This window comes from Temnothorax americanus, unplaced genomic scaffold (assembly GCF_048541705.1).
Source record: "Temnothorax americanus isolate GAGA-0224 unplaced genomic scaffold, ASM4854170v1 Scaffold1, whole genome shotgun sequence".
Taxonomy (NCBI): Eukaryota; Metazoa; Arthropoda; class Insecta; order Hymenoptera; family Formicidae; genus Temnothorax; species Temnothorax americanus.
This window is the reverse complement of record NW_027509230.1, coordinates 8897683-8918710: the sequence shown is the minus strand read 5'-3', so window position 1 is coordinate 8918710 and position 21028 is coordinate 8897683. Positions and strand designations below refer to the sequence as shown.

Below are 21028 nucleotides of genomic sequence, written 5' to 3'. Positions count from 1 at the left end.
CCGTCGATGCGAATATCCATTATAGATTCGGCGGAGTGTAGTTGTCGTATCCGCGCGGCTTTTCGGCGCGCGCGCGCGCGCGTGTCGAGTGCACGAATAGCGTGTGTATGTGAATGTGTACCATTGGCGCGCGCGTATTCCTGTTCCTATAATTCCGGTCTCCGAAGAGCGTCGCGGTCGCGCGCGCGCGGCTCCGTCCCTCCATCCGCCGCGCCGCGCCGGTGGGCGGCCGCCGCCGCCGCGAGTGGAGAGGGCGCCAGCGTCGGGGCTCGCGGCGCCACCGGTTTCACTCCGCCATCGGCGCCCGCGACGTTCGGACGTGTCGAGCGAGAGACCTGTGACCGTGCACGGCCTCCAAACTACGTTGATCTCTCGGGGCGGACAAGCGTGAGCGCGACGAAACAGCGGCAGCCGAGCGCGAGTGAATCCATCGCGTGAGACGCGACACGGGAGAAACGTGTATTAGTAACGACGGGCGTACCGTGTGTCATCTGTCTACTGCAGTGCGTCGAAAGTGCGCGGGGGATAGAGAGAGAGAGAGAGAGAGAGAGCGAGTGAGAAGGGGGGCAGTTCGACGCGCGAAGACAGAAAAGATAGAAACAATAGGCATCGATTATCCTCCGTGCGATCTATCCGCTCGTTGAACGTTCGTGACGCGCCGCGCCGTGCCGTGCCGTGCCGGGACATCAAACGAGACCGGAGACCGAGACAACGGAGCGGAGAAAGAGAGAATGTGAGAAGACAAGGTGCGCGAGCCAAGGTTTTTTTTTTTTTAATTTCTCTCTCTCTGTCTCTTGCCGGTTGTGGCTCGTGTTACCCGAGCTCGGGACGCGGAGTGCGAGATCCCCCCCCCCCCGCCCCTCGGAAGGTCTTCCTTCTTCGCGACGCGTAACCGCGACGGGCCTACGATCGGTTTCACGAGCGACGTCGCCTCGTGACAGCGTAACGGGGATATCCCGGAGTAAGCGAAGTGACGCGGACGGGAACGGAATCGTGTTCGTGGAATAGCGGCGCCCAAGAATAGAAGGAGAGAGAGAGAGAGAGACTCGCCGTTCGCGAGCAGTTCGCGAGCGACCGGAGGACGCGACATAACGCGACGCAACACCACGCAACGACGCGGCGCGACGCGATCCGATCCGACCCGACCCGACCGACGCGCCCGACGTTCCCATTTCGGTTTTCGTCGGCCGGCGTGCGCCGTGCGGAGCGCGGGGTCCCCCACGGAGAGTGAGAGAGCGGCCGGCGGTGATGCCCGACGACGAGCTCTCGTGAAACCGCGGAAGGTGACACGGCGCGTTTGTGCGTTCCAGGAGTAAACGGCCCGGCGACCTCGCGGGAGCCAACGGGGGAGTGTGGGGAAGAGAAGCCCGGACGTGCGCCGCCACAGGAAGTTTCTCTCTCGTGAGTTTACAATACAAAGTGTGTGTGTGTGTGTGTGTGTAATTCTTTCTTTTATCTCCCTCTCGCCTTACTGCGGCGCGCGCGGCGGCCCCACGTCGTCGTCGGTCTCGCGCCTCTCGTGACTTCGTCGAGATGTTGCGGACGAAGATAGTGCTCCGAGTTATTTCGGTTGAGGTACGCGACGAGAAGTGACGCGTTTATATTCCGTTGACGCAGCGCGATATCGGTGAGCGGTTTTTTTTTTCTTTCATAAACAGCGATAACCACGACCGCCGCGGTTCTTTTTCACGATCACGATCGAAAATCTCGTTGGCCTCGTTGCGAAATTTGCGTATCGTCACGCGGTTTCTCAACGTATGTTTTGTGTTCGAGATGGAAAAAACGGCGAAGTTACAATTTGAATTATTAATTTGATTCCGCTGATCTCTGTAGCGTGAACTTGTGAAATCGAAATCTCGGAGCAACTAAAACGGAGTAACGTGCACTTACGTGTCAGCTTGGTGGAACAAACTTTGAAATTTGTTTTACAGTTGACGTAGATTAGCGATTTTATATAGATTCGATGGTAATTTATGCGGCACTTAAATTTATCTTTATGGTTTCAAACAATGCGATAAAAATAATTCGTATTTTTATCGCATTCGTATAACATGAAAAATTAAACCAAACGAAATTATGTTCATTATAATTCTATTAAGACGCGAGATAAATCGGCGAGAAGCGAGAAGTGAAAGATTGGAGTATAGGCATTAAACGATATCTCTCGCGATCGCAGCTGTAGATAAATGGAGCATTATATATATACCTATCGCAGTTGGATATTGAAACGTTGAAGAAGGATAAAGGAAACGGGAAGCCAACGCGCAGCTTGCCGTTTCTTCCACATAAAACAAATGAATATTTGTCGCCCCGTGTGCATTAAAATACGTGCTATACGAAGACGTGAAGAGGAACGAACGAATGCACGCACTGCGAGTGAAATATGTATGTTTGCATTTCCCTCATAGCGCGTGCATTCGGTCGTTCCATTACGCATTCATATACGGTAGTGCACGTGAACGAAAAGTACTCCGCGTGTTTCGCGTAGAAAAAGAGAAGCGCAACATTATTTTCGTTTTTCCCTCCCCTCGTTCGCGCGTTCCACACATTTTAGATTTCGACTGATGTTATTGCTTAACTACAATCCGTCCGTATGATATATTTCTCTAAATATCGTATAGTTATCGTAATAGGCGGAAGAGTAAGAAAAATTAATAAAGAGAACTTTTAAATTAAAGAATCCAAATTCAATAAATTGTCACGAGTTGAATCAGTACCTCCACACTCTTTGGGTAGAAAACGGATTAAGCGAAGTGAAGTGAGTTGAATTAGATTAAACGATATATGATAAGAATGTTTGGAAAATTGGAGGACACGTTCATATCTCAGTGTTTAGCATTACGTAAATGCTACGATGCCTCGTAGACTGGGCTAGTTTGACGTATATATACGTCGATTTATTATATAGCTGTTTCACACTTTTAGCTAAAGGTGTAATCTAAATGCGGAGGTGAAAATCAATTGGGTACGGTTCACGTTAAGCGATATTTAATGAGAGAGAGAGAGAGAGAGAGAGAGGGAGGGAGGGAGAGGGAGAGAGAGAGAGAGAGAGAAAGAGAGAGAGAGAGAGAGAGATCTGAAAAATCCTCCGGCGCGCAGCACCACGTCGTCAAATGATAGACATCGAGTAATTTCGTTAATGTCGCGATGGCACAACGGATCGTTTCGCGCGTCTTTCAAGGAGGTTCGTCCTCGAGGGAATGACGCGTCGAAGCGATTCGAGTAATTAGACGTGTCGCGCGAGAAACGCGTTCGTTAGCGATCGCGATCGGGTTTCGTCGCGCTCGGAAATCTTTCCTACTGCTTTTGTCTGTCTCTCTCTCTCTCTCTCTCTCTCTCTCTCTCTCTCTCTCTCTCTCTCTCTCTCTCTCTCTCTCTCTCTCTCTCTCTGTGCGCACAGCAGATCGCGACAGCGAGGTAGAAATCTCGTAGGAAAAAGCCATGTGGGAAGCGATCGACGACGTGGAGGCGCGACTAATTATTTGCCGTTGGAATATCGACTCCGATTAACGCTTTTCCGCGCTTACGTAACTCGCGAGCGTTACGTGCGGCAAAGTGTGTTACGGGAAGCCCGACATTACCGAATTATTATGCATCCGCCGTTGTAACACGGATCTGAAATAGCCTGAAGGGCAAGGGGTTGGATTCTTGCGTATAGCAGGTCACTGCGGTATTGCATATTTATTCTAGGACAAGTGATTCTTTCTCGTTAAATCGATCTGCGCGATTGCGATACTGCTACGATAATTACCACGATAATTCCAAGTCCACAGTTTTTAAAAACATAAACATATATTATTTAAAAAATCGCTTGTATATGCATATAACTGTGGAAAGTCGACAGAAACTTCCGAATAAAATTATTTTGCGTGATCTCTCGATATATATAATTAGGCTTAGAAATTTTATTAGTTTTCCTATAGAACTTCATTTCTTAAGTATCAAGCGACAACAAAAATACGATACCGCCCGGCGATACAATTTTCGTGAGACAGCACCCAGTCCTCTCGTGAGACGCATCCCATCAGTCCTCTCGTCGTTCTCAGAGCGAGCTAAGCCGGCAAAATCGAGAGCCACCATCGGTAACGGATCTGTCTCGGTTTCGCGAGCTGCTTCCTTGCGGCGTTTTACCGTTAACGACCTAAATCGGGCGGCAAGTAGCGAGAGATGTGCGCCGTTTCGCGAGGGCACTTCTTGCGACAGTCGAGAAGTTGTGGTCGGCTCTCTACCTCATTTTTCGTCTTTCTACGTTTTTCCCGGTGGGGCATTTAACGCAAGAATCTCTCGACGTGCTCGTAAGGAAAATTCAGAGACGCTCCCGAAACGGTCGATCCGCTTAGTAAAGACTGCTTTATCTTCGCGGCTTTGTTCTCGTTATTGCTTTGTTCTTTACTCTCTCGCGTTTGATCGGTAGTGGAGCTTTATATTTAGGATAATACAAATAAGTATTAAGTAAACAATTTTGGAAAAATTAACTTTGCACGTTTATCGAAAGTAAAAACTTTTCTGTTTTGCGTTTCTTCTAATGTTCACAGATTACATAAAATACGTTTCTTCATGAAAATAAGACAGATTACTTCGATAACAACTTTATTTTAATGTATATACACCTAATTAAAAATTTATGGAAATGTACGAACAATATTATAATAAGAGAGCCGTTTTGTGCGTATACATTTTTATGCTCTTTGTGCACTCGAAACAAGTAGAAAAAAATTTTACTTTCCACCGGAAATTAAGCACCGGTCCGCAAGTTTGCGATTCGCATAAAGCTCCGTAACGTGACGCTGTTCGCTGTTGCTATATCGGGTATCTGCCGGAGCAACAATAGTTTACGTCTACGTGAACTATCGCACGATCTATGTAGATTATGCATAATCCATGAACCGTGCGTGAACCGCACACACTTCTGCTTAGTTGTGGATCTGGCTTAACGCGGGAGAAGCACACTGCGGATTGATCGATGGGTACACACGTCTCGCCTGCCGATGAGTCTCGTATATATCTGCGACGAGCGTATCGTCGCGGTTACGCGTCCGATCGATGTTTGTCTCGGTCTCGAACCGGTATCGTTCGTCAGAAACTCGCAAACTTCTCCTCTTCTTGTCCCTTTTTTTCCTAGGCCCTGTGACGCGACGATAATCGAATTAACCCTGTAACGATGGATAGCGAGTCGTTAAGTGGGCCGTCCGAATGGGAGTATGTTTTAAACTTGGTAAAAATAAAGAGATGAGAGAGTTTTACGACGGAAACTCTTCGTTCATAACGAAACTAACGCTCACGTAAAGCAGTCATCAAATATTCGGCAAACATGGATAATTCGCACGGTGCGACGCTTGTTTGTGGAATATTTGTCGAGTGAACACGTCGTTCGCGACCGTATTCAGGTTATTAAATTCGATCTCCTTTTTGTTTTTGTCGGCGAGGGAAGGTCGCGTCTTGACGCGTCGCGCGTCGGAGGAATATACGGACGGAGCCTCGCATACAGGAATATACGGAGCCGCGCGCTGTTATCGGTGATAGGTGCGCCTTGCTGGTGATTAAGCGGTCGATAACGCGACAGAAGGCCGCGCGCACGCCTATATAATCTCTCATTCAGTTCAAGTTCCGTTTTAAATTGCGTTCACGTCGTAATCAACGCGCAAAGGCGACTCGCGCGGAGAACGTCCACGACGCGACGCGCTGATAACAATAGAAAATTAATCTGAATATCGTGACGCTCGATGATGGACGATTTTGCGTGTCGTCGAGTCGCTGCTAAATTTCGGAAAGTACATACGTTTGGAAAACAACACGTCGCGTCTCGTATCACGATCGTGAAGTCGTACGCATATACGAGCGGCACGAGCGCACAACGATACGATTAATCATTTGGTCGACAGCTGACTGATAATGCAATTGCTTTAGATACGCGGAACGTAAATGCTATCGTTCAATCATTACTGATATTATTCGGTTTATAAAAGGTTTATTACAACTGTGGATCGATTTCTTTATGTTACTAAAAGTACCTCTATAATCTATATAATATTGTCTCTCGAAAGAGTGTCTTATTGTCCAAGATGAAATAATTATTTTTATAAGTCGCAATAATACTATAGCGTCTAGTCCCGAATAAACGCCAAAGATCCGAGCTTGTTGAGTCGAAACGAAAATTTACGTGGACACGTAGCAGGCTCGTAAGCCACGAATGGCCGTTTGCCGTTTGAAACGCGTTGCTTAGCAGGCGGCCCATTTCGCGCAGCGGTCGATCGTCCCACGAAATCGAAACGTGACTAATCGCCGAAGGCGAGGAACGCCATGGTGGACGTACGACGCAGCTGATATTTATCGGTGCTGTGAAAACCGGCAACGTGTAATGTACGAACGTTAGCCTTCGTGATCGACGACAAAGAGATCTGCCTATATATCCGAATCTACAAACGTTGCACTCAGTCGTCTCTCTGCGCGATTTAATATTGTATATACAAATGATTCTCTAATCAAGTTCCTTGTGGCGCGCCACTGACAGCTCGAAATTAATTAGTCATTGACTTTAGCTACTTAAAATGTAAAAGCGAGGTAATGATATATTTATTCGTTTGCGGAAATGATCTTTTATTTGCGAGACACATTTTCTCTTTTTTATATAGCATTGAAAGTTCAATTCGCTGAAATCATACGAATTCCCTCGGTTAATGAATTTGAAAAATATGTAAAAATGCGAGACATTTTATTTTGAGAGAGAATGTTCCATTTTCAAATGTTGCTATCTAAGTGTTAATAGTTTCCGTCTGACCATAATCATAAATACAGCTCAAAACGTGTTCAATAATATATGTTTGTGCGTTTTAGCCGAGGTTTTAGCATTTCGTGGAATCGATATCGACTGTTGCACTTGATTAGCTTACCGCGATATCTATCGAATCTCGTGACCGGCGTAATCTGTACGCCGCAATTAGCATACATGAATAAAGAAACCCATGAATCCGTCGAGGCTACTAGCTAGCACGTTGTGAATGAATACGTATTTATAACTTAACTAATTTTATTAATTCTCAATGTAGAAACGGTGGATGGACAAATCACGTTTTCGAATTAGGCTTTCGAAGACCAGAATCCGTGTGAATAATTTTATATTTATACTTTTTAAAATTCATGATACTACTGTGAATAGAGCGATAGAAGAGTCTCCGTAATTCATTTAGATACTAATGCTATTTTTAAAACAGAAGCCTAATATTTTGTACCGGTCTACATATTTAACGAAATTGAGAAGAAATTAAGAAATTATTCTCCTGAGAGAGAATCGCAGGAGATAGAGAATACGCATAGCGAAGAATTCCTCGAGCGTTTCTTAACTTAGGTATCCGGCAGAGTTTCATTACGCTCTATAAATCCGATGAGATTATGACGATCGTCGTGCGCGCCTCTTTGACGAGATCTTCTTTTCTCTTTACCCGATTAGATGATGATTTTGAAATAGCAGATGCACGAAAACGTTAAAGAAACTTGACACGCGTGTAACATTTCGATCGTGGATTACAATCCGCTCGTTAGAGACGATTGGCGTCTCGGATAGAGAATTGTATTCCTCGGTGAAACGCACTTATCTTCTATAAATGTGTGTCAGTATAACATATATTCGAGTGAGTTTGATGAATGGACGCATAACCGTGTCCTAACTTTGTTATTTAACTGCAACAAAAGTTCTTCAAATGTATGGATATATGCACCAAGGGATTACGGCAAAGCGGTACAAACTTATCACTCTTATCAGACGCGATACTCTAATGCGAAAATGTCCTAGCTTTCACTTAACCGCACGTGATCGTTATTTTAGTATATCAGTATAAGTTGGTATTAGTATCACAGATAATTATAATAAAATATACAAAATCATCGCATATATTTGTGTCAATATTATATATTAGTATATCGCTCTTTCTCTTCTTTTCTCGTTTTTTCTTCATTAAATTGGTCGAAGTTATGATGCGCGCGGCGAGGAAGCCGCTGCTCGTAGTTACGCCGTCGGATAATTTTTACTTTTTAGTCCGTTGTTGTTGCGAGACCCCGGCTCGCTCGGTCACGCAACGACGTTCGTAATGTTCGGTATAGTGGGAGTCTCGGATTCGTTCGCGCGAGAAGACGAGCATAAAATATATCACCGAGGACAAAGAACGAGAGAGCCGTAGTCGTCGCGATGACCCGCGGTCGCGCGTTTTCGACGGAAATCGATCCGGGAAACGTTGCCGCGCGCGTCGTTGTCGTCGCTATACGTGCTCGCTCGATCTTTCCCGAGCATTGCTTTCCCCGCGCTATCTCTCGCGCAGCCTTCGCCGTTTCAGGGAGAGAAAGGGGAGCGGAAGCGAGAAGGGCTCTCTGCTCTCTCTCTCTCTCTCTCTCTCTCTCTCTCTTTCTCTCTCTCTCGCCTTCGCTCGCTCTCCCTCGCTCGCGCTCTCCTCCCGAGCCTTGCCGCGCGCTCGTCGGTTCTCGAGGGACGACGACGGGGCGAGTTCCCGAAATAATCGTGCGTATCGATCCCCGCGCGACCCGTACAGGGTGAATTTATTCTCGTGCACGGGGTGAACGGAGAAGCGGAGAGGAGAAGAGGGACTGAGCGAGCGCGCGAGCGGGCGAGCGCGCTTCGTTACTTAATCGCTTCGTGTTCGAAACGGGGGACCGTCGCAACGCAACGGCCATGTCGTCGGGGCTGTCGTCACGTGCGTTTTTTCAAACCTTAAACGGAAACGGAACATGAGTGACGCGAGAAAATGAGAATTCTCAATGATAAAACATGAATTCTCGATAGAATTTTAACAGAGATATATAATTCAAAAATTGCGCAATTGTGTTAATTACTAAAAATAATGAGAATTATTCAAATATGAGAAAGCACAGAAATATCGTAAATTTAGTTGCTGTTAATAGTAAATTATTTTGAACAGTAAGTTTCTTTACGCAAGACTCATTTACGCGGTTTCCGAGACAGAATTGCCGCAATACTTGAAGCATAGCGTCGCGAGTTCTATTGCGAATGTCTCAACCGAGTGACACATGAAAATCTCGAGTCGTGACCATTTCCGCGTGGCTATCGTAGTTGCGAGCGTGCGGAATTTTCTTGCGTCAGCTGCGTCGAAATTAACAGTGCAATGATTACCTCGGCGTGTCTTGTCGAACGAATGTTCGAGTTGTTAACATTTCCGTATAACTTTGCCACTTGTTACTCAAAGCCGATTGTTACTTTATAAATGCAAATCTCCTTTTTACTATGCAAATATAAGATAATGTATATAGGTACATTATAGCATTACGGTGCTAGTCATTAATTTGGTTTATCAAGATATTTATACTGAAGTACAATTAAAAATTGTGAAAAAGTCTCCGTGCGATCGTAGTTGTAAGTTATTTTTTGTATGTATCTCACAAAATGGCTCTCTAATACTTTTACTATTTTATTCTAAAAGGTATATAAAGGGTTGGTTATATCAGGAGGATTGGAAATATTGATATGTATTAAGTTATATAAAATGTGAGGATAACGTGCGCACACTTTTCTTTTTACCGAGAGAAGGAGAGCGTGTCGTGAAAATTGCAGAAATGAATATTCGAGGGACTTTGGTGATGATTCGTTTGGCGACTTCGAGAAACCTGCTCTTGCTTTCAACGCAGTTTTTTGCCGGCCTCTCGCTCCGTCAAATCCAGCTTTTTTTTTCCTGAGTTCATTGTTTCGCGCGCGCGTTTTGTCTGCGATACGTCATGTCGTATTGTATTCATTGTTTGGAGGACGGGTAAAAGAAGAGAAGGCCGCTCCCGTGGTTCACAGCAAGAAATATATTCGATCATACGTCTCTCGCAAATGTCGTCACGCTAAGCTAATCTTTCATTAGCAATTCGCACAATCATGCAAGTATTTCATTAAATAGGGAAACAATCGTGAACTTGGAAGAAAATGTAGCTTGTAATTTTGTGCATGTATGCGTGTATTAATAGTTGTATTGGATCATTCCATAAACAATGCCGTATAAAAGGGAGCTTGATTTATTCTTTCGCTCAAAACCGAAAAAGACTTTTATCGTCGGAGAATTGAAAGAAATCCTGGAGATTAATACACATGGAGATTTCATGAAATAATCAATTACATAATCGAACGTACTTCATACAAGCGTATTCGAATTATTCTAATTAATTTATAGGCAAATGTTAACCCCTGTGAGGCGGACATATCATGTATGGCGGCGTTCACAATGTCAAGGCTGCGTAAGCAGGTTTCCGAATATATAAACAGCGGCCAACCAAGCGTGAAATTATCTCTTTCTCTCTCTTTCTTTCTCGAATGGAGTATGCAGAAGATATAATTCTAAGATCGACCCGTTTCGCTACTGTTTTGTAACTGCTCGTGAAACCTTAGTATTTTATCGGTACATTTTCCAGGCGTTTTATAACTCGTTTGTGCATTCTTCTTCCCGTAACATGAAAATCTGAATACATTTATCAACGACAAAAAGTTGTACAAAAATTATTCCAAATAAAACAAATCGGAATGTATTCGGAGAGATTCTATTTTATGACTTATATTGACATAAATTCCACTTGTTCATACATCATTACAGAAAATGCAGAATTAATTCGTCGCTCGCAATTAATGCCCATTGTTATCTATATCAAAACGTTAGCTTATGCTTTTTTCTTCGATTGCATGACTCGCTCGAACAATATTTTTTCTACGAGAAAACAGTATAGCCTCTTTTCCTAACTAAAACGGTTTGTTTATGAACAACGGATTGCATTCCAATCGTAAAGTGGTACTTTCGACGACACAATGAATCCTTTCTTGATTGTAAGGTAGCGTTCGCGAGCATCTCCGAGCTAAAATGTAATCCAAGATCCACGAGCGAGCGGCGTTCATTCGTTCGTTCGTTCGTTCGTGTGAGCGAAGCGAGTAGACTCATCGCGAAAGACCTTTCCCCCGAAACCAGGCGCACGAAACTCGTTTTAGCTCCATCCTCGCGGCGCGGCGAGGCGGATCTCGCAGCGTTCCTTTCCACACAACAACCGTCCGGCACACACATTTCGTCCAGAAGTCACGTCGTGTCGTATTCGTTGTTCGGCGAGACGAGCGAGGTGGGCGAGAGACAGAGAGAGAGAGAGAGAGAGAGAGAGAGGAGGGCAGGCGATCGCGTCTCTTTCAGTGGAGTAGAGAATAGGCGCAAGGAAACTTACCAACCGAGCATATATCGTACGTTGAAATCATCGTCTCATCTCATGCGTTTCGTGGTACGATGAATACATCACCGCGGCATGTATTACGAATTGTTGATTAGATTGAGCAGCATTACGTTCGAGGTTCGTACGTTCAACAATATCGCGATTTTACTTCCGGTACTCGTGCCTTTTTAAATATAAATATATCCTTTTTTTTCCAATTTAATTTAATCTCATCCATAATCGTTGTACGACAATTGTTGCACTGCCTTCTTTTTCTCCTTTCCACCGTCAGTCGCCTCGGTCGCCGTGGAAATTCGATTTCTGTGCAAACGAGTGAAATCAAGAAGAAAGCGGTGGATGCACTGTCGGCGGAACGGATCGAGAAGAGTGGAAAGGTTGCGCGTCGTTGAGTGTGTCCGAGCATGTGCACGCGTTCCGCGCACGTTTGTGTACGTACGAGAGGGTAGGACAAAAGGCGGATGGTGTAAGAGAGAGAGAGAGAGAGAGAGAGAGAGAGGCGTAAGAACGGGCGAGAGAAAGGATGCGCCCGGGTTCTCGGCGGTGATCGAACGTGGGCCTCGTTGTTCGCTATACGTGGCTGCGAGTCGAAAAAGAGGGTCTGAAAGCTGGAAAAGCCGCGGGCGGGCGAGGAGAGAGGAAGAAAAGGCGACAGGCGGCGGGCGGAGAAGCTCCGCTTCTCTTCCGGAGGCTGCAGAGCCGGCAGACGCGCACGCAAAGGTATGGAATAGTAGTTTGCGTGCCGTTGCGACGAAACGCGTGATAATTGGTCGCGAGAAATTGCGGGGACTTGCCAGAATTCGGAAACGATTGTCATATAAATGAGCACGGATTGATCAGCGATTGTTATCGATTAGAATTTAGAATCAGCGATCTGCTTCTAAAAACGAGTGAGAGAAAGAGAAGAAGAGTCATGCCACACGCTCGTTGTGTCATTAAGCTGTTAAATCACATGTTACATTTAGCAGATTACGTTCGTTATGTCTTGTGTTTTTAATTTTACGCACAATCCCCATAGTGACATAAATAAGTTACGTATACCTTATAACATTACGCATTTTCGAAATTCATATAAATGAATGAACACAGCACATCGCATGCCATATTTAGCGTTTTATCTATTTATGGTACAGTATACGTGCGTGTGTATTATATCGCGCGTATAATGGTGTCGATTACCGTGCGCACTTTCTTTTATGTAATAGCGTTCAGTGACGTCCGTTTTCGCCGGTTGATAATTAATTGCGTCCATTTAAATATAGAATTCGTATTATCGCGCAAGTGGAACGACTGCACGTTGGCAAACTGCGATCGTAAAATCGGTGAGCGAACGATATAGTTGTATATCGTGCGATATTACGAGGGGACTTCGAAGAGAGTTTTCCATTTACCGTTAGCGATTCTCGGGATCGCCTCTGTTGGGAGGGTCGTTTCCACACCAAGTGATTGACCCTCGGTACCTCTAGTACGTACTATTAGGATATGTAATCTGTTCATCTAACTATAAGTTGCGGTCTAAATACGAAATCCTGCATTGTTCGATAATAACCGTAATCTAATCGCAAGTGCATGATACTACTTACAATCTTCGTTTTCTTAATATTTATTCGGAAGAAAGCAATATTCAAAAAGCTAAATTTGGCTCAAGTTTATCTACAAAATGTCAATAGCCATTGATAAATATCTCGAGAACTTTATAAATATATCTCTAATCACATTATTTTAATTTTTGTAATATTATCATAACATATATTCTAACAGAATAATCGATTTATGTTAGTACCGAAAAATTTCAAACTTTATTCGTTATTAAACAAGAAAGCATTTATTGTCCGAGAAAAGCATTCTCTATAAAGGATATGAATAAATATGTATTAAAATTCGTTTGTTTTTCAGTTAAAGCGCCGTTGAATTTTTTTTCTTTTACGAATATTTTTATTTTGATATTCTTCTCCATGATAAAAACTTACGGTGCATTGTACGTTTATTATTTTCTTATTTATCTTTTTCCGCGTTGGTGCTAAAACAATGAACGTCTGTTACGCGGCGTACTCTTTCAGCTTTGGCGCTGGATGATTTAAATGACAATGACCGTGTCAAGTGGAGTTAGTTCTGGGCACTGTGCTCGGCTACTCGATCGGCTCTCACTCTCACCATTATGCTAATTAGTCATATTGTTGCCAGTTACGACCATATGTCAGTTGGATACTAATAACTCTTTTGTTTACTTACTTATTGAGAATTTAAGGTGTCATAAGAAGAATGTGTGTTGAGACTTCGAGTGGTTCGCATTTTGTTAATAAACAAATCACTAAAAGTACGCACAATTTAACTTGAAAAAACACGAATTTACAAATATAAAAATTAATTTTCTGTTCTTTATGAATTATGATTAGTATATACAGTATCTCTCTAAATATCTATAATGTAACGCCCGAAGAATCGACATGGGTTGAGAGAGAGAGAGAGAGAGAGAGAGAGAGAGAGAGAGAGAGAGAGAGAGAGAGAGAGAGAGAGAGAGAGAGAGAGAGAGAGAGAACGACGTGGTCTAATTTAAATATATTATACGCGTAGTATTATTGCATATGCATGCATGAGTGAGCACGTTTATGCAAACATTGACCGTTTACGTTAGAGCAAAAATTATATCACGTGTGTAAGAGTCGCGCAGAATAACGCGTCGATATATTCGACATTGCGTTCGGTGATAATCGAATTTCCGTAACGTCTAACGACGCCTAACGACGTCTATCGACTCATTAGGTGTTGCCTATTATGGAGAAGGGGAGACACGGTTACACGAGGGCCACCGAGTGATCGATACGAGTTGACTGGCACATTCGTGTGTCGTGAATGCCCATCTGCGGACGTGTATGAAATTGAAGTTGAACATTGGGTTGCTAGCGAATTTATACGTTTACCATTTCACCGCTCTTACTAAATGAGCTGGCATATTTATTGATAAACTATTTTATATGAATCTATTAATTACGTCAATTGTGTAATCTAAAATGATACGGTATTTCGTACTCTTTGATTTTTATAATTGTATACGTAATTAATTAGAATTAAAATAAATACAGTTGCATTGTTTATAATATAAACATAATAGCTTTTTGAAGAATTATATATGTTTTAAAACGTTTATTAGAAATTGTAACTTCAGATACTTCGAAAATTAAAAATTCGAGAAACTTTTTCTTATAATTCTGTCTTTAATTATGCTCTACCGAGATATTGGATTATTCAATAATATCAATTTCTCTTTTTTTTTCTCTCTTTCTCTCTTTCTCCTTTTTCTCTCTTTCTCTGCAAACGATATCTATTAAATGTAATATCGGCAAATTCCAGCATAATCTAATACGAGAATTGGATTGAATAAATGACTCGAGTAACTCCGACAGCTGTTAGTGGTGAGCGATTTGTTTTGAAATAATCTATTGAATATACGATGCATCGACAACAAATTAATGTAACGCGGAGGAAAGCGTTCGATGTATTAACGCACTGATGCGAAACTGAAAAATAATTTATCGTATCGTTTATGCCATCGACGGTCGCGAAGAGGCGCATTGTTACCCGCGCGGTTTCATTCATGGTGATTATTTGTCTCGTTTAACACAGACCTTGTCTTTCCGCGTGGACTCGAGAGAGATCAATGACAGATGTTATACAATATATTCGAACAATATATCGACGATACAGAGATCGCATCCGTCGATTGCTTATATGTCAGTCGTAATAAGATGGGAACGTGTAAGTCGCGTAAATGTCGAATATCATAAGATTACGTCTCTTGATCAATGATCATTTATTAAAATAAAATAAGGAAAATCAATTTTGAATATTAGATAAAGTCTTTAATATTCTTTTTATATCACAAGAGAAAATATATATAAATGATTTTGTTGGGCAAAGAGAACACTTTTCGTCTCCAAATCTTTGTGCTACATCGCGATTCACAATATGACACCCGCACGTATACTACTTGTGAAATATATTGTTGGTACAAACGCGACAAATTTCATTCTTGACGCAATCACAATTCGTATATACAGGAGTTGAAGGAGTGATTAATGCGAAGCGAATATCGTGCTTCATCGTTTTTCTTATATTTTTACCGTCGTTTCGGACGTTTTTTTTTTTATATATATCGGAACAAATCCAAAGCGATTTCATGACTTAAGCGTTGTCTACAATAATACACGGAGTAAGCGTGGAGTAAGGAGTAAGCAGGAGTAAGCAAGAGAGTATAAGCATTATAGCCTGATTGGCCGAGCGTAAGTGTAAGAGTAAGAGTAGGAGTAAGAAATAAAATTAATTTATTTCGCTTACGCCCTTACGTGTGTCAGCTCTCTTAAACCGAAAATAGCCCTCTTACACCTACTCTTACTCCTTACTCCACGCTTACTCCGTGTATTGTAGACGACGCTTTATATGTTAATTGGCTTTGGATATCTTTATATTCGCTCAGAAACTAGTTCAGACAGCAAATTCATGCACTTTATGTGTATATTACACGCTGGCATATTTACGTGCATTCGCTGACAGATGTGATATATGCATAACATCAAGTCTTTTGTTTCTTCCGCGGTAATTCACGCATGGAAATCCCAAGTGACGTCTCGCGTGTTACTAAACAGATATAGCTTACGTAGGTAATAATTTATGCATTATCCGATGAAATGGCACACAGATCGGCCGATAGATATCGAACGAAATGGAAAGCACGAGGACATAAAATTTGCAAATTAACGGCATAATTTTATCGAAGTTATTATTTTCTATACAAATATACGTGATAAGGCGCGCGTGATCTTACATGCCTAACGAAGAAGCGGTCGAGCTAGAGTAATTCGTTTCGTGATTTCGCGACACGTACGCGCGCGCATACGCACCGACCGTATTATTTCCCCTCGGTCGTTTCTCGCAAGCGTACCTGCTCGCACGCGATTCCATATAAGAAGGTCGACGCTGCGCGCCGTAACGTGCCTCTTGAAACTATATGTGTGTGGCACAGATTCATGCCACGCACACGTACACGCACACACACACACACACACACACACACGTGCATGCGTATCGAGCGGGCAGGAGCGTGCGCACGGTAGGTGAGTGCACAATAATTCCGCGTCGTTCGCGCAGCTGTCTTGAAAAAAATGGAGAGAACGGTCTTCTCGGTAAAAAAATAAAAAAGCCGATGCCCGTAGACCCCGCCCCGTGCTGACGAGCGAAGCCGAAAAACTTTCCAGCTTTTTATCGCCGACCGACGACGGGAAAAATCGCCGATTCTCCGTCCGTTCCCCTTTTGCCGAGAGATCGGGCGCGACCTTTATATGCGAAGTTCGATCGCACGTCAGCTGTTGTGCGTCAAACATGTATAAGGACTGCACGAAGCGGATCGCGCGTTATGTTTAATTATCTTTTGGATGTCGGCTCTCGGAACATCGTGCTCTTTGTGTGTCGGGTGTACCAAGTTTTGTGCTAATTCAAGTGAAGAAGCTTAAAATTATATTGATCACCACATTTAGTTTTATCAACAATTAAAATATTTTAAACATTATATCTGTATCGCACACTTATTGTTAGTTAGGTACTTCTACGATAATTTCTTTTTTTTCTATTCATTTTTTTCTCGTTGTGTTTGTTTGAAAAACTTTCAAAAGTACAGTGAATGGGACGCGTACGCGTGATGTAATCCTCTTTTGCATACTTTTCTCGGATGAATATACTAGCTGCTTGTATAAGTTACTTTTTTAACGTTCCTAAAGAGCGAGCGAGGCAAACGAGATTTATTAAAATCTCGGGCATAAGATACTTAAAGTATCAGATTCTTTATTCTGCGAATTTTATTTTTTTCTACTCAAGTGTAATCCAAAACAATGAAAGGCGTGATAAAAAAACGAACTCAAAGTCCAACGATTTTTGTATTTCTTCGTTATTTGAAGAATCGGCAATGCAATAGGTTTTTTATTTTTTTCAAAAAAATTCAGTTTGTTACAATTCTTTAGAAATTTAAAGTTAAAGTTTTTTAACTGAATGGACTAAAGTTAAAGTTAAAGTTTAACGACAATTTTGATGATAGTTTATTATCGCTATCCTGTTCATAATTTACAAAGTTTGATTTGTTTGAAATTTATGTGAAAAAAATAGAGCAATTGGAAGACATTGAATAGGATACAAGCAAGGACCGGCATTAATTGTGACATATCAGCCATTGAACGGCTCGGCGAGAACGAGGCTGACAAATACCGCTATTCAGGTTTTCTGCATTATACAATTCGCTGGCCGCGTCTTCTATTGATATACCGCTCTCCTACTCTCGCAGTGTTCGTTCCCCGTTCTAACCTGAGAGACGAACTGGTCTTCTCGCGCGCTTTATTGATTAATGTATTCGATATTCCCGTTCGACGCCGCCGCCGATTTCCTCCTCTCTCTTTCTCCCTCTCCCCTCTTCGTCCTTCTCTTCCTCTTGCCGCTCACGTCGCATGTCCCCCAATCTTATCGATTACCTATATTCGATTTTAATTGTTCGCTATCTCTCCTTCGTTACGTCACCTCACGTTAATTTCTGCGCCGCTTTTCATTGCGTTTGATCGCTATAATGATTTCCTGATACCACCGTATAAACTATTACTGCATGGATGAGTGCATGGTTAGTGATCATGCTCATCATCGAACTACTGTACATAATGAAATATGTATGTAATGTGTGCGTGTTTAACCCGGATATTTCTCGAATTGATATACTCTGTATTATTTTAACAGCGAATTCACTAAACATTTTCGATTTTTGACTCTTCATGTCTCAAAATTTTATATTGAAAACGAAAACTATGGAAAAGATGTAAAAATTATGAAATTTACCCGCATCGTTTTAATTCCAAAGTTTTAATTCCAATTCTCACTATTGGAGATACAGACTGCTATTTGCAACTCTAAACGCGTTGATTCTCGCTATGCGAGAACTAATCATCTCGCATGCAATCTACCACGTATGTTTTGACGTCTTCGCTTCGGATCGATAGCGTAATGCCAATCTGTCGAGACAATCCGAATAGAAGCCGCATAGAAGCGTTTAATCGTCGCTCCCCCTTAACCGATTTCGACGGACGTTCCTACATGTGGCCCCCAATTTGCATTCCTGTCGACCGATCCTCCGACCGAAGACATCCCTTCTCTCCTTGTCTCTCTTCTATGCTCTCTATCTCTCTGTCCCTTTTTCCCTCTCTCCAGCTCTCTCTCTCTCTGTCTCTCTGTCTCTCTCCCTATTCGTTATATCGATTTCTCTCACGTGAAGACGCTTCTCGCTAAACCAAAACCTAAATCGCTCATTTGGACGTGCTGAATATCTGGGGATTTGCGTTCGCCTGAGCCTAAGAAGCGAGTGGACGACTGGCAAAAACGCCGGCATTTCGCTCGGCTTCTTCACTCATGCGAGAATTCTCGAGAGGCACGGAAAGACGGAGGTCGCTGCGAGAGATACAATATCCCGACTCAGCGCGGAAACGACAACGACAAAGACGACGATAACGTTGATGATGACGCGCAGTCCTGGTCTCCATCTTTCACTCTGCTTTTCTTGCGTTGCTTTCTCGCTCCACCTTTCCCTCCCTCCCTCTCTCTCTCTCTCTCTCTCTCTCTCTCTCTCTCTCTCTCTCTCTTACTCAATGACACTCACTCACTCACGCTTTTCGGCTCTTCGCTCGTTCCGTGATCTGGACAGCATGGCGGGTCGCGATTGGACCGCGGAAAGGATCGCCGGGAAGGAACGGCGTGGGAGCGAGAGAAACAACGGACGAGCTAGGAAGGGGTCGCGGACGAAGGGGTCGAAGGAGAAAGGAGGGTGTTACCGTCGCATTTCAGAGAGAACTTTAGCGCGCTACGGACGGAGGTAGGCTAGCCGGAGCGAGAGCGGAGAAACGGTTGCGGGAGAGCGAGAGAAACTGTGTGCGATAAGGAGAAAGAGGAAGAGCCGTATAGCCGGCGGTCGTGTCGGAACGAAACGGAGAGAGATGGAGGACAGAACGTGGAACGTATAGAGAGAGAAAGAGAAAGAGGGAGAAAGGGGTGAGGTGGCAATGGGGAGGGGGGCAGGAGGGGATCCACAGAACCGACACGTCTCTCTGGCTATGCTGTATGCCGCTACCCTGCTTCACATCGGCTCCATCCTTCTTCCTTTCTCCCGTATCTTTATCCTCTCTCTGTTCCTCTTTCTCTCATCGACGCGACCCAGCTCGTTTCTCCACGTCTCTGTCTCTTTCTCGCGTTCTCTCTCCTTCCCTCGCTCGGCACGCGGCACTCGTTCGTTCTCACTCTCGGTCGCCGCTACGCTGCCTCTGGTCTCCTGGTTTCTCTCTGCTCGCGCTCGTTCGTTCAATACTCCATGAGAGAGAGAGGTAGGGAAGGGTGGCAAAGGCCAGGGGGAGAGAAGCGGCGGCGGCGGCGGGCTCTCTCGCGCGCACAAACCCAACGGACTCACGAAACACGATTCCATCGTTGGTTGGTGGGCTACGGATGGTTCGTTCGCACGATCGAAACCAGCCCGGCTGAAGGAGAGCCGAGGGAGAGTAGCGGGAAGACTCCGGGTTCTCCCTCGCGTTAATGCGGAACGAAACTACGCGCTCGATCGGGCCGAAATGCGCGCGGGCTTTCGCGAGAGACGAATCGGACGTGCCGTTTCTGAATAGTTGACGAACTCGGTGACGACTAGCTAATAACATGGTTTATAAATCAACGGTTTCTCGTTTATCCATATATCAAACCGGTGAATGTCGACCTGCGCCGCACCATGTGCGGGTGTCTATTAGATAATACAAAATGTATGTACACGAGAGAGAATCTTTGGATACGCCGATCCAGTTTACGGCTCTGCATTCGGGATTTGAAAGTAGGTATCAGCGGTGAGTTGGAGACGGATGAGGATTATGAGGAATGATAACGAGTACTGTCGGAATGGAAGTCGCGGCAAATACTCGTGTATAACGTGTTAATTTTGAAATATTATTCATATTTATTTGTCTGTCTGACGTAAATGTCACTGCGACGTACTATGAATCTCATACCATTTTTTCGGCTCTCCAAGTCTCTTCAAACAACATCATATTCCCCCTACCTCCTTCTTAGTAAATCGATTGTGCTATAAGTACTTAATACGTTCACATGCAAATAGATTGAAGCAGAGAATTATAGGATCCATTCGACAGCGTTTAGATACTTTATTGGAAAGATGCAGACACACATGTGTGTGAGAGATTCAGTTCAATAAATCCTAGCGTGGCGTTCTACGTTTAGTATGGCAGTTCTCTCTAAACCGCGTCCTCCATTCACGTCGATCGGTAAAGCCGATTGGCATGTTTTGTATATGGGGATTGTGTCAGACAGTCCCTGCCGAAATCAGCACGCCAATTAGCAAAGTCCGACACATTTCTACATACAAAACGTGTCCACTAGCTTTGTGTCGTTCAGCATGATGAGATACGGTTTAACATTTATTATCGATGTACAACGCATTTATTCCATAAATACGTATATCCTATATCAATCACAAACGAACAGGGTATTAATCTCAATTCTTTGTTGATATCTTCTTTGTCAGCGTTTATTTTATATCAGTCTCACATTCTTTCGAGCCGCATAAGACGATCGAAGGAATCGTAGCACGATCGAAAAACCGTTTTCCATCGATCCCTCTAACTCTAACGACAGTGTTTAAACGCGTAAAGGATGATACCGTTTGATACTGTTTCTAAGCGATACCGATATAGTATTGCCGCGGTATCGCGTCGAAAGTCATTTGGATTAAACGAGTTTTCTCGGTAGT

The 21028-nt window shown here is 43.6% G+C and overlaps 1 protein-coding gene across 13 annotated transcripts in view; it reads left to right on the top strand.

Moving 5' to 3' along the window:
- Positions 1-280: 280 nt before the first annotated feature.
- The window catches only part of LOC143897516 (bromodomain adjacent to zinc finger domain protein 2B), a 162447-nt gene continuing 141699 nt past the window's right edge, over positions 281-21028 (top strand). For 7 of the 13 annotated variants that reach the window (XM_077406382.1, XM_077406375.1, XM_077406372.1 and 4 more), the window contains exon 1: positions 282-1401. The gene's annotated coding sequence lies outside the window, so the exon portion shown is untranslated. Of the gene's footprint in view, positions 1402-21028 lie in introns of all 13 variants that reach the window. The other 6 variants (XM_077406297.1, XM_077406278.1, XM_077406324.1 and 3 more) reach the window with 2 other exon arrangements.